Here is a 15,819-nt window from a genome sequence, read left to right on the forward strand (position 1 = left end):
CACAAACCCTTACAACATGTCACTGAATGTGTTTGTTGCACTGCCCCTTGCCATGCGGCAAAACCACTTGAGGAGGAGGAGGAGAGCAGAGAGGATCTACAGACAGAGGATTAACCTATTTGGAATTTCCAGTCAAGATGTAAGGGCCAGGTACCGTTTCCCTCCAGAAGTCATCTTGGATATGGTATGTGAGTGGGAGCAGGAACTTGACTCTGTGACCTGCTGCTCTCATGCAATCCCAGCATATCTCAAGATCCTCTCTGCGCTCCATTTCTTTGCCACTGGCTCTTTCCAAAGGGTCTCCAGTGACCATGTGGGCATTTCCCAGGCGAGCCAGTCGCTGTGCCTGCATCAGGTACTGAGATGCATCACTGCAAGATCCCACAACCACATACAAATGCCACGTACACTGGCCCTGAGACAAAGGGTAGCACGAGATTTATATCTCATTGCACAATTCGAACGTGTGCTGGGTGCAATTGATTGTACCCATGTGGCCCTTCAGCCACCCCGCCATAATGCACACATCTTCTGCAACAGACACCGATGGCATTCCATCAACGTGCAAGCTGTCTGTGATGCCAGGGGGAGGTTCATTAATGTGCATGCGGTGTTCCCAGGCAGTACCCATGACAGCTTCATATTCCGCATGTCACCTCTTGCCCGGCGGATGGCTGCGGGAGAATTTGACAACATGTGGCTACTGGGTAAGTACCAAGCGTTAGAAATGAGGGAAATGTGTTTTGCAAATGTATGAATGCCCCCCAACATTAACCATTGTACAATACGAATCATAAAGCTACATACATGGCCCAACAGATACTGCATGTAATACAGTACAGATCATGTCCTGTGCAAGTCAAAGAGGGAAATGTAACCAACTGCCCTTTCCCCTCTCCTCAGGTGACGCTGGGTATGCATGCACTCACCCCACATCTCCTCACCCCTTACAGGCGTGCAAACACTGTACCACAGCGTAGGTACAATAGGGCACACATACGGACTCGAGCCATCATAGAGCGCACTTTTGGTCTGTTGAAGTCGCGATTCAGATGTCTCAACCGTACAGGGGGGGTGCTGCAGTACTCCTCAGAAGTCGTGTGCAAGATCATATTAGCCTGTTGTGTCTTGCACAACATTGCCTTAACGCATGACTTACACATACCGCTGGAACCTCGGCTAGCTCTGAATCTGGGAAACCGGGCCATGGCACATAACCGAGGTCAGGGCATGCAAGTCCGTGAGCAGCTCGTTGCCACATTTTTCACATGAGCAACCTGTAGTGGAATGGACTAAATGTGGATTGCTGTCTGTGGCCAATGATGAAACTTGGAAATACACGACTGTGTAAAGAAATTCTTTCCTGAGACAACTTTGCAAGCCACACTAACTGCATGTTCATCACAGCTGGTGACAGTAGTCAAAAGGTTGAGCGTGCTTCAGCTCATGGGCCCATGTCAGCGATCAGTGTAGTGGATGTCCCGAAAGAATCTATTGACGCTGATGGAAAATGATACATGCACTGAGAGACACAGCCGGACCTCATGAGGATGGGTCACTGAATCAGAAAAGGCCATAACCATAGCATTGTCGGGCCTGTGCATCAACAGATGTGACTCACCCACAAAAGATGCGCCTACAACGTGAGTGATGTCATGGGTGAATCAGACACCATGGGGCAGATGAATACGCCCCGGGCACCACTTTTGCGCCCCCGTTGCGTCACTTTAGTGACGCAGCGGCGGCGCGGACCCAGTGCCATGCTGCGGGCTATTTACAACGTGACGCATCTAGGGAGATGTGTCACGTTGTCAAGCTTGCGCCACATGTGGGCGTACCTGCACAGGGGGGGGCCTTCTGGCACAGGAATGCCTCCGAAAAGTGGCTGAGTGAAATCCACAAGATTTCACTCAGACACTTTTCCGGCCATGCTGCGTCAAAGCCCTGCGCCTGCTTGAAGCACGCTTAAGGATTGACGCAGCATGTCAGGGATAGGGGCACCCCGAGCCTTGCTGGAGCTGTGTGGCGGTTGTGACGCAACTCCAGCAATGCGCCAACCTTACGCCGGCCAGATGCGTCACGCATCTGCTTGTCCTTGCGCCACGATGCAAGGCATTGTGATTGCGGCGCATCTGCGGTGATGCAAGGGCAAACTTGCGTGACGCATCTCCCATGGCGCATCCCTGCTGATTTGCAGGGATGTGCCAGGGAACATAAATCTGCCCCCATGTGTCTGTGATATATCCACACTTCTCCACCCCAATGTTACGTAACACATCATACAACTCTGCTACTGAGCACCCAATATGGACTACATGTACCATGATGCAAAGCATGAGAAAGTGAAACAGGGGTTTTATGTTGTGTCAGCCCCCCCGCCCATAAGTGCAGAAATGTCATTAAATGGTCTCTTCCCCCTCTTGTTACATTTTAATAATTCACACATGCACTGTCTTTTCTTTTTTATCCACAACAGAACAGCAGGATGGCAGTAGATTACATTCATGATTGTGGATGGATCTGGATGAATACAAAATGGCTGCCAACTATTTCCTGTGATGTATTTCCTGCCTCTCACTCCCTGTCAAACATATCCTGTATAAAATAATCTGTTCCGGGTCATTTTCGGAGTTTACGGCACAAAAGCGGAAGTCCCGATTACGGAGCGTACGGCGCGTGTGCGGACCCTCCGCTCCGGAACCGGAAACTGCGCTCGCGGGCCGTAAACTCCGAAAATGACCCAGAACACATTATTTCATTCAGGAAATGTTTTACAGGAAGTTGGAGGCAGGAAATATATCACAGGAAATAGTTGGCAGCCATTTTGCGTTCATTCTGAGTCGTCCTCACTCACAGATCAGATCCTCTGACAGCCTGCTGCTCTCATCATACTTATTATACCCATAATGGCTGAGGGTTATGAAGAGAAGGCACCCCCTTTCTCTGAAAGTGAGTTAGACATCTTGGCTGAGGGGGTGCTGGCCAAATACCCTCAGCTATATGGGGACCCTGAACACCAGCTGAGCAATGCAGCCCGGGCCAGGCTGGGGGCCAACATCGGGGAGCGCTGCAGTGCAGTGGGAGTCCACACCAGGAGTGCGAGGGCATACCACAAGCGCTGGGAGGACCTGAAACGGTGGTCCCGGCACAAGAATAAGAGATGTGACCACTGTTTTCCTGGTATCCGCCGGCATATACGGAAGTATCTTCCTTATTTTCTTTATAAGAAAATATGAGGCAGAGACAATAGCATTAGTCTGTTAACAGTGGGCCCGATTCACAGAACAAACTTAAGACTAAATCCTAAACTTACTACCATTCTGGTATTCACAGAATGCACCTACTACTTCTGGTATTCACAGAATGAACTTAGAACTTTTGCTATTCACAGAATGCATTTACGACCACTAAACTTACGTCCGCACTCGGGCCGGAATTTCCGCCTCCGGAGCGGAATGTCCGCACCCGGAGTGGAAAATCCGCTTACGGGCCGGAAAGTCCGCCTACGGGCTGGAAAGTCCGCATACGGGCCGGAAAGTCCGCATACAGGCCGGAAAGTCCGCATGCGGGTCGGAAATTCCGCTCTCGGGCCGGAAGTTACGATTTGGGCAAGACTACATTAACTGTGGCCATTGATCATTTGAGCCAAGGGTAAACACCTGTCCAAGTCCCTACCATCCCCCATCATGCATCAGCTGACCCACTCCAGCCAATCCTAGCTCGGCAGCACGTATAACTGCAGAGCAGACACACACACAAACCCTTACAACATGTCACTGAATGTGTTTGTTGCACTGCCCCTTGCCATGCGGCAAAACCACTTGAGGAGGAGGAGGAGAGCAGAGAGGATCTACAGACAGAGGATTAACCTATTTGGAATTTCCAGTCAAGATGTAAGGGCCAGGTACCGTTTCCCTCCAGAAGTCATCTTGGATATGGTATGTGAGTGGGAGCAGGAACTTGACTCTGTGACCTGCTGCTCTCATGCAATCCCAGCATATCTCAAGATCCTCTCTGCGCTCCATTTCTTTGCCACTGGCTCTTTCCAAAGGGTCTCCAGTGACCATGTGGGCATTTCCCAGGCGAGCCAGTCGCTGTGCCTGCATCAGGTACTGAGATGCATCACTGCAAGATCCCACAACCACATACAAATGCCACGTACACTGGCCCTGAGACAAAGGGCAGCACGAGATTTCTATCTCATTGCACAATTCCCACGTGTGCTGGGTGCAATTGATTGTACCCATGTGGCCCTTCAGCCACCCCGCCACAATGCACACATCTTCTGCAACAGACACCGATGGCATTCCATCAACGTGCAAGCTGTCTGTGATGCCAGGGGGAGGTTCATTAATGTGCATGCGGTGTTCCCAGGCAGTACCCATGACAGCTTCATATTCCGCATGTCACCTCTTGCCCGGCGGATGGCTGCGGGAGAATTTGACAACATGTGGCTACTGGGTAAGTACCAAGCGTTAGAAATGAGGGAAATGTGTTTTGCAAATGTATGAATGCCCCCCAACATTAACCATTGTACAATACGAATCATAAAGCTACATACATGGCCCAACAGATACTGCATGTAATACAGTACAGATCATGTCCTGTGCAAGTCAAAGAGGGAAATGTAACCAACTGCCCTTTCCCCTCTCCTCAGGTGACGCTGGGTATGCATGCACTCACCCCACATCTCCTCACCCCTTACAGGCGTGCAAACACTGTACCACAGCGTAGGTACAATAGGGCACACATACGGACTGAGCCATCATAGAGCGCACTTTTGGTCTGTTGAAGTCGCGATTCAGATGTCTCAACCGTACAGGGGGGGTGCTGCAGTACTCCTCAGAAGTCGTGTGCAAGATCATATTAGCCTGTTGTGTCTTGCACAACATTGCCTTAACGCATGACTTACACATACCGCTGGAACCTCGGCTAGCTCTGAATCTGGGAAACCGGGCCATGGCACATAACCGAGGTCAGTGCATGCAAGTCCGTGAGCAGCTCGTTGCCACATTTTTCACATGAGCAACCTGTAGTGGAATGGACTAAATGTGGATTGCTGTCTGTGGCCAATGATGAAACTTGGAAATACACGACTGTGTAAAGAAATTCTTTCCTGAGACAACTTTGAGACAACTTTGCAAGCCACACTAACTGCATGTTCATCACAGTAGTCAAAAGGTTGAGCGTGCTTCAGCTCATGGGCCCATGTCAGCGATCAGTGTAGTGGATGTCCCGAAAGAATCTATTGACGCTGATGGAAAATGATACATGTACTGAGAGACACAGCCGGACCTCATGAGGATGGGTCACTGAATCAGAAAAGGCCATAACCATAGCATTGTCGGGCCTGTGCATCAACAGATGTGACTCACCCACAAAAGATGCGCCTACAACGTGAGTGATGTCATGGGTGAATCAGACACCATGGGGCAGATGAATACGCCCCGGGCACCACTTTTGCGCCCCCGTTGCGTCACTTTAGTGACGCAGCGGCGGCGCGGACCCAGTGCCATGCTGCGGGCTATTTACAACGTGACGCATCTAGGGAGATGTGTCACGTTGTCAAGCTTGCGCCACATGTGGGCGTACCTTCTGGCACAGGAATGCCTCCGAAAAGTGGCTGAGTGAAATCCACAAGATTTCACTCAGACACTTTTCCGGCCATGCTGCGTCAAAGCCCTGCGCCTGCTTGAAGCACGCTTAAGGATTGACGCAGCATGTCAGGGATAGGGGCACCCCGAGCCTTGCTGGAGCTGTGTGGCGGTTGTGACGCAACTCCAGCAATGCGCCAACCTTTCGCCGGCCAGATGCGTCACGCATCTGCTTGTCCTTGCGCCACGATGCAAGGCATTGTGATTGCGGCGCATCTGCGGTGATGCAAGGGCAAACTTGCGTGACGCATCTCCCATGGCACATCCCTGCTGATTTGCAGGGATGAGCCAGGGAACATAAATCTGCCCCCATGTGTCTGTGATATATCCACACTTCTCCACCCCAATGTTACGTAACACATCATACAACTCTGCTACTGAGCACCCAATATGGACTACATGTACCATGATGCAAAGCATGAGAAAGTGAAACAGGGGTTTTATGTTGTGTCAGCCCCCCTGCCCATAAGTGAAGAAATGTCATTAAATGGTCTCTTCCCCCTCTTGTTACATTTTAATAATTCACACATGCACTGTCTTTTCTTTTTTATCCACAACAGAACAGCAGGATGGCAGTAGATTACATTCATGATTGTGGATGGATCTGGATGAATACAAAATGGCTGCCAACTATTTCCTGTGATGTATTTCCTGCCTCTCACTCCCTGTAAAACATATCCTGTATAAAATAATCTGTTCCGGGTCATTTTCGGAGTTTACGGCACAAAAGCGGAAGTCCCGATTACGGAGCGTACGGCGCGTGTGCGGACCCTCCGCTCCGGAAACGGAAACTGCGCTCGCGGGCCGTAAACTCCGAAAATGACCCAGAACACATTATTTCATTCAGGAAATGTTTTACAGGAAGTTGGAGGCAGGAAATACATCACAGGAAATAGTTGGCAGCCATTTTGCGTTCATTCTGAGTCGTCCTCACTCACAGATCAGATCCTCTGACAGCCTGCTGCTCTCATCATACTTATTATACCCATAATGGCTGAGGGTTATGAAGAGAAGGCACCCCCTTTCACTGAAAGTGAGTTAGACATCTTGGCTGAGGGGGTGCTGGCCAAATATCCTCAGCTATTTGGGGACCCTGAACACCAGCTGAGCAATGCAGCCCGGGCCAGGCTGGGGGACAACATCTGGGAGCGCTGCAGTGCAGTGGGAGTCCACACCAGGAGTGCGAGGGCATACCACAAGCGCTGGGAGGACCTGAAACGGTGGTCCCGGCACAAGGCTGAGGAGATGGTGGGCCAGTCCTCCCAGCACCATGTGCATCGTCCTCGCCTATCCCCACTGTACAGGAGGGTCCTGCGAGCAGCTTGGCCGACCCTCCATGCTCAGCTGGAGGAGCATGAGCAGCAGGGACATGGTAAGTGCATCATATGCTAAATGTGTCTGGGAGTATGATGTGAGTGAAACAGTGCTGTACCATTGTGTGTCCGATGCTTCCATTCACTGATTCTGTGTCCATGCAGCAGTCACCAAGCATAAAAAGGCACACTGTGGCATATGGACTGTACAGGGCAGAGTGCATTTTGGGAGTTGTAGTTTCGTCATGACAACTGGCTAAATGAATCTGATAGCTAGGGGTATACCCAACAATTACACCATCCCTTACCTGGGTAAAGTGAACACAATATATGAAGAAACGTGGTATGGAGGAAAAGATATAACAATATTTGTGATCAAGGACACATTTAATGATCCTTTCACATGTGATTAAATTCACTTCTCATTTTCTTTGTATTTGTGCTGAGCATATACAAAAACATATATTTACAAAACATAACCTCTGCACATATAACACAAGTACGCTACTGTCCTAAACATTAATTTTCAATTGTGGGTCCACCCTTCAATAGTGTGGACCACCCCAGAGAGCATATACATTGCATGAGAAGTATCAATGTCCCCATAAATTCTAAGGCAATGAAATGCTAAGGCTATGCGAGTTTGTTCAGGAGAGCACTATCTGCAGCATATGCTGCAGATAGTGCTCTCCTGAACAAACTCGAGTAGCGAGAGTTAGCACCGATAGATGCGGAAGAGCTATCAAGGAGAGGCTAGAGAAGCAAACGTGTAATCACGACGGAAGAAATCTTGACTTTAGAACACGAACAGGGGGCCCAGCTGACTTTTCAATAAAGAGATGGAATAGGGCGTGGATCCCCTGCGTCCCAATCCTGGCTATTGTACAGTAATTACGCTTGGTATGCTGAGTAGAGGGACCAGCCTAAGATTGCTGTGGTTTTCCTTGTCCTGAAGAGGCCAAAAGGAATTGATTGGCTGAAACATGACCGCGTCGACATTTTGGTTTTACAGAGGGGCCCAAAAGATTTTGATTGTGTTGGGATTCAACAACCTTGCATTGCCTTAGAATTTATGGGGACATTGATACTTCTCATGCAATGTATATGCCCTCTGGGGTTGTCCACACTATTGAAGGGTGGACCCACAATTGAAAATTAATGTTTAGGACAGTAGCGTAGTTTTGTTATATGTACAGAGGTTTTGTTTTGTAAATATATGTTTTTGTATATGCTCAGCACAAATACAAAGAACATGAGAAGTGAATTTATTCACATGTGAATGGATAATTAAAAGTGTCCTTGTTCGAATATATTTGTATATCCTTTCCTCCATACCACGTATCTTTATAAACTGGCAAAATGAGTCATAATAGTGCATTAATACTGAAATCTGCTCCTCTCGCACCACTACAATTGGCACTAGGAAATCATGTGTGCATTGGATGAGCAAGGGTACAGACACTGTCCAGTGTGAGCATGGCAGGCCAAAGGGCATTGGATGCTATGACTTGCATTGCATTTGTAGAGTTTGGGTTACAATTGTGACAAATCATCATGTGCCATGGAGTCAAGACAGACTTTGACATCGCTGCAACACTCTTAAGCGCTTTTAAATTTGCAAGGGGTGTCCACTGACAGACGTCTCACCCTCAGTGGGCTGTTTGACATTTCACATGTACAGGTAGCTGTCACAACAATCCCCCACTGTTCAGCGGTGTACTGCATTACCATATCAGTCACCAAAGCCAATATGTGCCACTGGATAGTCAGATCATGTGTGGGGACAGCCCAAGGCTAGACTCACAATGTAGCTACACAAATAGCCCAGAGCCTCAGTGGATGTGTGACCCCCATTCGCCACTTGTCTTGTCCCATACAATGACACAAAGCAGATGACACTTGTCCAGACCTTAAATAGCTGCGACTCCCTATGAATGGCCAAAATCCGAGAAATCAGGACTCTCCATTGGTGGACTGCTTTTGGAACCTGCACATGTAGCAGTGGCAGGACACACAGATCACCAGAATGCCAGGTTGAGGGTTGGCCAATACAGTTGTGTAAGCCACAAACATCCACGTGAGATGGCCATGTCAGACTCAATCCAGTAAATGACAGTGAACATACACGTAATGTCAGCTCATAGACGCTGACAACTATAGAGTGTGATCAGAGGATAATAAGTCTGAGCTTGGCTCCTCTATGTATGTGTCTCGTCCTGCATGACACAACCATAACATTAGGATTTTGCTTACATTTCTGCAGGCACAGCTGGCGAAACGGAAGGGCAGCAGGACCAGGTCTGGAGCGTGAGGCCACCAGTGCGGCGGCGGCTACACCCTCTTTCCACCAGCGAGGAAGAGGAGGATGAGGTGGGACCCTCAACATCAAGGGGATTGCGCACACCCGGACTGACAAGGGACACCCTGATGCTGGTGCTACATCCCGGGTGGAGGCTGAAGACATTGAAGGGGGGGGGTGAACCCTACACCTCGGACCATGATGTGTTGGAGAGCTACTCTCCCCATGACTCTTCAACTGTGGGCCCTGAAGAGGTGTCCTCGGGGCAGGCCAACACACAACCTGGGCCTGCCATCAGCCCCTCCCTACCTCTAGAGTCCCCCATGCCATCGGGGGCTCCAGCTGAATCCCCTGCAACAAGTCCCCCTCATCGTTGCCACCAGCCCCACAACATCATTGGCTCCGGACCTCAGGCACCACATCCCTCCTGTCCCCCCCAGGCCCCTCCCGGTGTTGTTCCTCCTGTGGCTGTGCCAGTGGACTTGATGTGGATGTGTGAGGGTCCGCCAGACATGTCCTCTCGCATCATGCTACAAGTGTGTATGGAGGTACGCATGATGCGAGAGGACATGCTCCGATCTATGGCCACCCTCGCCACCAGCATCAATTCACTGACTACAGCCATGTCGTCTGTTGTCTTCCCAATCCCTTCCCATACCACCGTCAATGTCTCCCCCTGTCCGTTGCCCCACACTGTTTCCCCCCGTACTCCTCGTGTGTCACGAACACATGTGGTGCCTGTTACTGCACCTGCCAGACGTGTGCCTGCATCGGACTCAGAGGACCTGGACATTGTGGTCCTAGAGGATGACCAGAAGGACACTTGACTTTTGACGGAGACATTGACGTGAACAATTATTTCAGTTTCCCCTTGTAAATAGACTGTTTTCCCTGACGCTCCCTGACGTGTTATATTTTTGTTGCACACCCCAATCCAGGTTCCCTTCTCCCTCTGCATCAAGACCATCATTTGTTTTACTTCCTCCCTTTCAAACGGACGGTTGTTCTGTTCATACCTAAATATATTTGAGGAATTCTAATTACTTCTACTTGTTTGACTTCATTTAGAATGTCGGGTTCTGAATCAGGACACATATTTGGTGAGTCATCTGCTATGCACATAATGGCTTGTTGCATACCTTCTCACATCTCGAGACCACCTACATCGTTACACAGGACATGAGACACAACAGATTTCTTTTTTTTTAGGTCTTTAATTGGTGAACACACAATCACGTGGATACATTGTCCTGGGTTCCTGTCACCGGCGGTCGAGCTTGCGACGTCGCAATTTGGGGGGGGAGGACCGCTCGGAGTGCTCAGCTCTGGCTCGCCGCCTACGTGGAGGTGGGTACTGTCCAAAGGACTGTCCAGGGTCATCTACATGTGCTGGTACAGATGGTGTATGCACACTTGATGGTTGTGCCTGGACAAGGGCCGGTTGTGCAAGTGGTGGGTGTGCCTGTACAGGGGGTGGTGGTGGTTGTGCAGGTGGTGGGAGTGCCTGTACAGGGGGTGGTGGTGGTTGTGCAGGTGGTGGGAGTGCCTGTACAGGGGTTGTTGGTGGTTGTGCAGGTGGGGACAGTGCCTGTACAGGGGTTGGTGGTGGTTGTGCAGGTGGTGGCAGTGCCTGTACAGGGGTTGATGGTGGTTGTGCAGGTGGCGGGAGTGCCTGTACAGGTGTTGATGGTGGTTGTGCAGGTGGCGGGAGTGCCTGTACAGGGGTTGGTGGTGGTTGTGCAGGTGGCGGGAGTGCCTGTACAGGGGTTGGTGGTGGTTGTGCAGGTGGTGGGAGTGCCTGTACAGGGGTTGGTGGTGGTTGTGCAGGTGGCGGGAGTGCCTGTACAGGGGTTGGTGGTGGTTGTGCAGGTGGCAGGAGTGCCTGTACAGGGGTTGGTGTTGGGAGTGCCAGTTCAGGCCGCTGGTGTGGATGTCTCCCTTTGCTCTGTTGCTGTGCAGTTGGTACAGGTGTGGCGATGTGCTGTCCTGTAGGCAGATATGATGGCTCCCCTCCCTGCGTTGACCGTGAAGGGAAAGTTTGGCTCACTTTCAATATGCCCTCCATCATCTTCATGGCCAAGGCATGGTGTCTTGCACCCTCTTCCCTTTGGATGGATAGCATGTCTCGCATATTTCTGGACATATCCTGCCAAGTCCTATCCATCCTATCCAACACTTGGCTCAGCCTCTCCACCACCTGAGGGAAGTGGACCATGTCCTGCAGGGAGTCGGACAGGGTAGCCCCTATGGCACTAATGGCCTGCCTCACATCGCTCTGCTGTTGGTAGAAGTCCTGCTCCCACTGGGCATCACAGCCAGGTGCAGGCCCTCTCTGAAGCTGTCTGCCTTGGATGGGACGAGCAGGTCCTACAGCAGGGGGGGGGGGGGGTGGCAGGTGGGAGCCTGTGGGCAGGTGAATGGTGCCCAGGGGATTCCGGCAGCACAACAGGGCTGGTACTACCCCCAGATGGTGGAGAGGATGGCAGGAATACACTGTCTAGGGAAGAGCGTGTAGGGGAACCACTATGTTGGTCCTGGACGTGAGGACTGTGAGGGAGTGATGTCTGTGTTGTGATGCGTGGGTGCTGTGGCTGGTTTGCTCGAGTCTGGGGACAGGCCATGCTATGCTTGGGAGGAGGCTGACGAACGTTGCTTGGCAGAGGATGTGATGCCCTGACTGATTTAGCCAATCTGGCACGATAGCGCGCATTGGCATCTTTATCGTCATCAGACATGTAGTCCTCATCATCCACCAAGTAGACGTCCTCAGAAAATTCATCCTCCTCCTCTTGAGCAGTGCTTGCAGCCGACATCACAACTTGGAGGATCAGGGGATTCTCCCCTCTGATTCCCCGTCGGCCCGCACTGGTCATAGGCCTGTCATCCTTGTCCTCAGCATCCCCTGGAACAGAGGTTGCAACCGTATTAGGGATTGACCTGGTAAAACATGTGGTGCAACACAAGGGTTTGTATTAACTGTACTTTGCATCAACAGATGAGGATCATGTGACCTGTGTAGGGTACCACCACAAATGACAGCTCACACCATAGCACTGAGGTGTTACACAGATACAGGCAAACTCACCAGCTCCAGCCACAACTCTCTGTCCCTTGGTGTTCCCCCCTAGTGTCACCTGCTGGACCTGTCTCCTCACGGCTTTTGTAGGCATAGCTGTCCCTGAACCAGCAGCTGTAGAGGGAAGTGACAACATTCTCAATTATCTGCATCACCAATTGACAGACAGGCACATGACACTCCTGATTTGTATTTCACTTTGTACACAACAACTGCTGATTACATGCAGAGGGGAATCAGGATCTCTGTCATGGCTTTGGAGTCGAAGCCAGTGACACAACTCATGCCAGAATTACCTGAAGGACTGGTGCGCGATGGTTTCAACGCTGCAGCCAGGCTGTCATGCAGTCCCCGGGATGGTGCACGCTGCTGTGGTCTCATCCTGTCAGCAGCTGTGATAAGACATACAGGTCTATGTTTTTCAACCACAGATGGTAGCTCTGAGCCAACATGTCATTCTCAATGACCATTTGTGGGTAATCCAGAACAATGTGCAGCATGTTTAGCTCCTGAACTTTACATTTGGGCACCGGCTCACATGCAGCAGTTGCCAGCCGTTTCCTCCACACAGCAGTGACATCAATAAGATGACACATCAACAGACACACCTCATGCTAGAATTACCTGAAGGACGGGTGCGCGAGGGTTGTACTGCTGCAGACAGGATGTCATGCAGTCCCCGGGACGGTGTCCGCTGCTGTGGTGTCATCCTGTCAGCAGCTGTGATGAGACATACAGGTCTATATTTTGCAATCACAGATGGTAGCTCTGAGCCAACATGTCATTCTCAATGACCATTTGTGGGTAATCCAGAACAATGTGCAGCATGTTTAGCTCCTGAACTTTACATTTGGGCACCTGCTCACATGCAGCAGTTGCCAGCCGTTTCCTCCACACAGCAGTGACATCAATAAGATGACACATCAACAGAAACACCTCATGCTAGAAATACCTGAAGGACGGGTGCACGAGGGTTGTACTGCTGCAGCCAGTATGTCATGCAGTCCCCGGGACGGTGTCCGCTGCTGTGGTGTCATCCTGTCAGCAGCTGTGATGAGACATACAGGTCTATATTTTGCAACCACAGATGGTAGCTCTGAGCCAACATGTCATTCTCAATGACCATTTGTGGGTAATCCAGAACAATGTGCAGCATGTTTAGCTCCTGAACTTTACATTTGGGCACCTGCTCACATGCAGCAGTTGCCAGCCGTTTCCTCCACACAGCAGTGACATCAATAAGATGACACATCAACAGACACACCTCATGCTAGAATTACCTGAAGGACGGGTGTGTGAGGGTTGAACTGCTGCAGCCAGGATGTCATGCAGTCCCCGGGACGGTGTCCGCTGCTGTGGTGTCATCCTGTCAGCAGCTGTGATAAGACATACAGGTCTATATTTTTCAACCACAGATGGTAGCTCTGAGCCAACATGTCATTCTCAATGACCATTTGTGGGTAATCCAGAACAATGTGCAGCATGTTTAGCTCCTGAACTTTACATTTGGGCACCTGCTCACATGCAGCAGTTGCCAGCCGTTTCCTCCACACAGCAGTGACATCAATAAGATGACACATCAACAGACACACCTCATGCTAGAATTACCTGAAGGACGGGTGCACGAGGGTTGTACTGCTGCAGCCAGGATGTCATGCAGTCCCCGGGACGGTGTCCGCTGCTGTGGTGTCATCCTGTCAGCAGCTGTGATGAGACATACAGGTCTATATTTCGCAACCACAGATGGTAGCTCTGAGCCAACATGTCATTCTCAATGACCATTTGTGGGTAATCCAGAACAATGTGCGGCATGTTTAGCTCCTGAACTTTACATTTGGGCACCTGCTCACATGCAGCAGTTGTCAGCCGTTTCCTCCACACAGCAGTGACATCAATAAGATGACACATCAACAGACACACCTCATGCTAGAATTACCTGAAGGACGGGTGCGCGAGGGTTGAACTGCTGCAGCCAGGATGTCATGCAGTCCCCGGGACGGTGTCCGCTGCTGTGGTGTCATCCTGTCAGCAGCTGTGATGGAACATATAGGTCTATATTTTGCAACCACAGATGGTAGCTCTGAGCCAACATGTCATTCTCAATGACCATTTGTGGGTGATCCAGAACAATGTGCAGCATGTTTAGCTCCTGAACTTTACATTTGGGCACCTGCTCACATGCAGCAGTTGCCAGCCGTTTCCTCCACACAGCAGTGACATCAATAAGATGACACATCAACAGACACACCTCATGCTAGAATTACCTGAAGGACGGGTGTGCGAGGGTTGAACTGCTGCAGCCAGGATGTCATGCAGTCCCCGGGACGGTGTCCGCTGCTGTGGTGTCATCCTGTCAGCAGCTGTGATAAGACATACAGGTCTATATTTTTCAACCACAGATGGTAGCTCTGAGCCAACATGTCATTCTCAATGACCATTTGTGGGTAATCCAGAACAATGTGCAGCATGTTTAGCTCCTGAACTTTACATTTGGGCACCTGCTCACATGCAGCAGTTGCCAGCCGTTTCCTCCACACAGCAGTGACATCAATAAGATGACACATCAACAGAAACACCTCATGCTAGAAATACCTGAAGGACGGGTGCACGAGGGTTGTACTGCTGCAGCCAGTATGTCATGCAGTCCCCGGGACGGTGTCCGCTGCTGTGGTGTCATCCTGTCAGCAGCTGTGATGAGACATACAGGTCTATATTTTGCAACCACAGATGGTAGCTCTGAGCCAACATGTCATTCTCAATGACCATTTGTGGGTAATCCAGAACAATGTGCAGCATGTTTAGCTCCTGAACTTTACATTTGGGCACCTGCTCACATGCAGCAGTTGCCAGCCGTTTCCTCCACACAGCAGTGACATCAATAAGATGACACATCAACAGACACACCTCATGCTAGAATTACCTGAAGGACGGGTGTGCGAGGGTTGAACTGCTGCAGCCAGGATGTCATGCAGTCCCCGGGACGGTGTCTGCTGCTGTGGTGTCATCCTGTCAGCAGCTGTGATAAGACATACAGGTCTATATTTTTCAACCACAGATGGTAGCTCTGAGCCAACATGTCATTCTCAATGACCATTTGTGGGTAATCCAGAACAATGTGCAGCATGTTTAGCTCCTGAACTTTACATTTGGGCACCTGCTCACATGCAGCAGTTGCCATCCGTTTCCTCCACACAGCAGTGACATCAATAAGATGACACATCAACAGACACACCTCATGCTAGAATTACCTGAAGGACGGGTGCACGAGGGTTGTACTGCTGCAGCCAGGATGTCATGCAGTCCCCGGGATGGTGTCCGCTGCTGTGGTGTCATCCTGTCAGCAGCTGTGATGAGACATACAGGTCTATATTTTGCAATCACAGATGGTAGCTCTGAGCCAACATGTCATTCTCAATGACCATTTGTGGGTAATCCAGAACAATGTGCAGCATGTTTAGCTCCTGAACTTTACATTTG

Source organism: Triturus cristatus, chromosome 7 (assembly GCF_964204655.1).
Source record: "Triturus cristatus chromosome 7, aTriCri1.1, whole genome shotgun sequence".
In the NCBI taxonomy this organism is placed as follows: domain Eukaryota; kingdom Metazoa; phylum Chordata; class Amphibia; order Caudata; family Salamandridae; genus Triturus; species Triturus cristatus.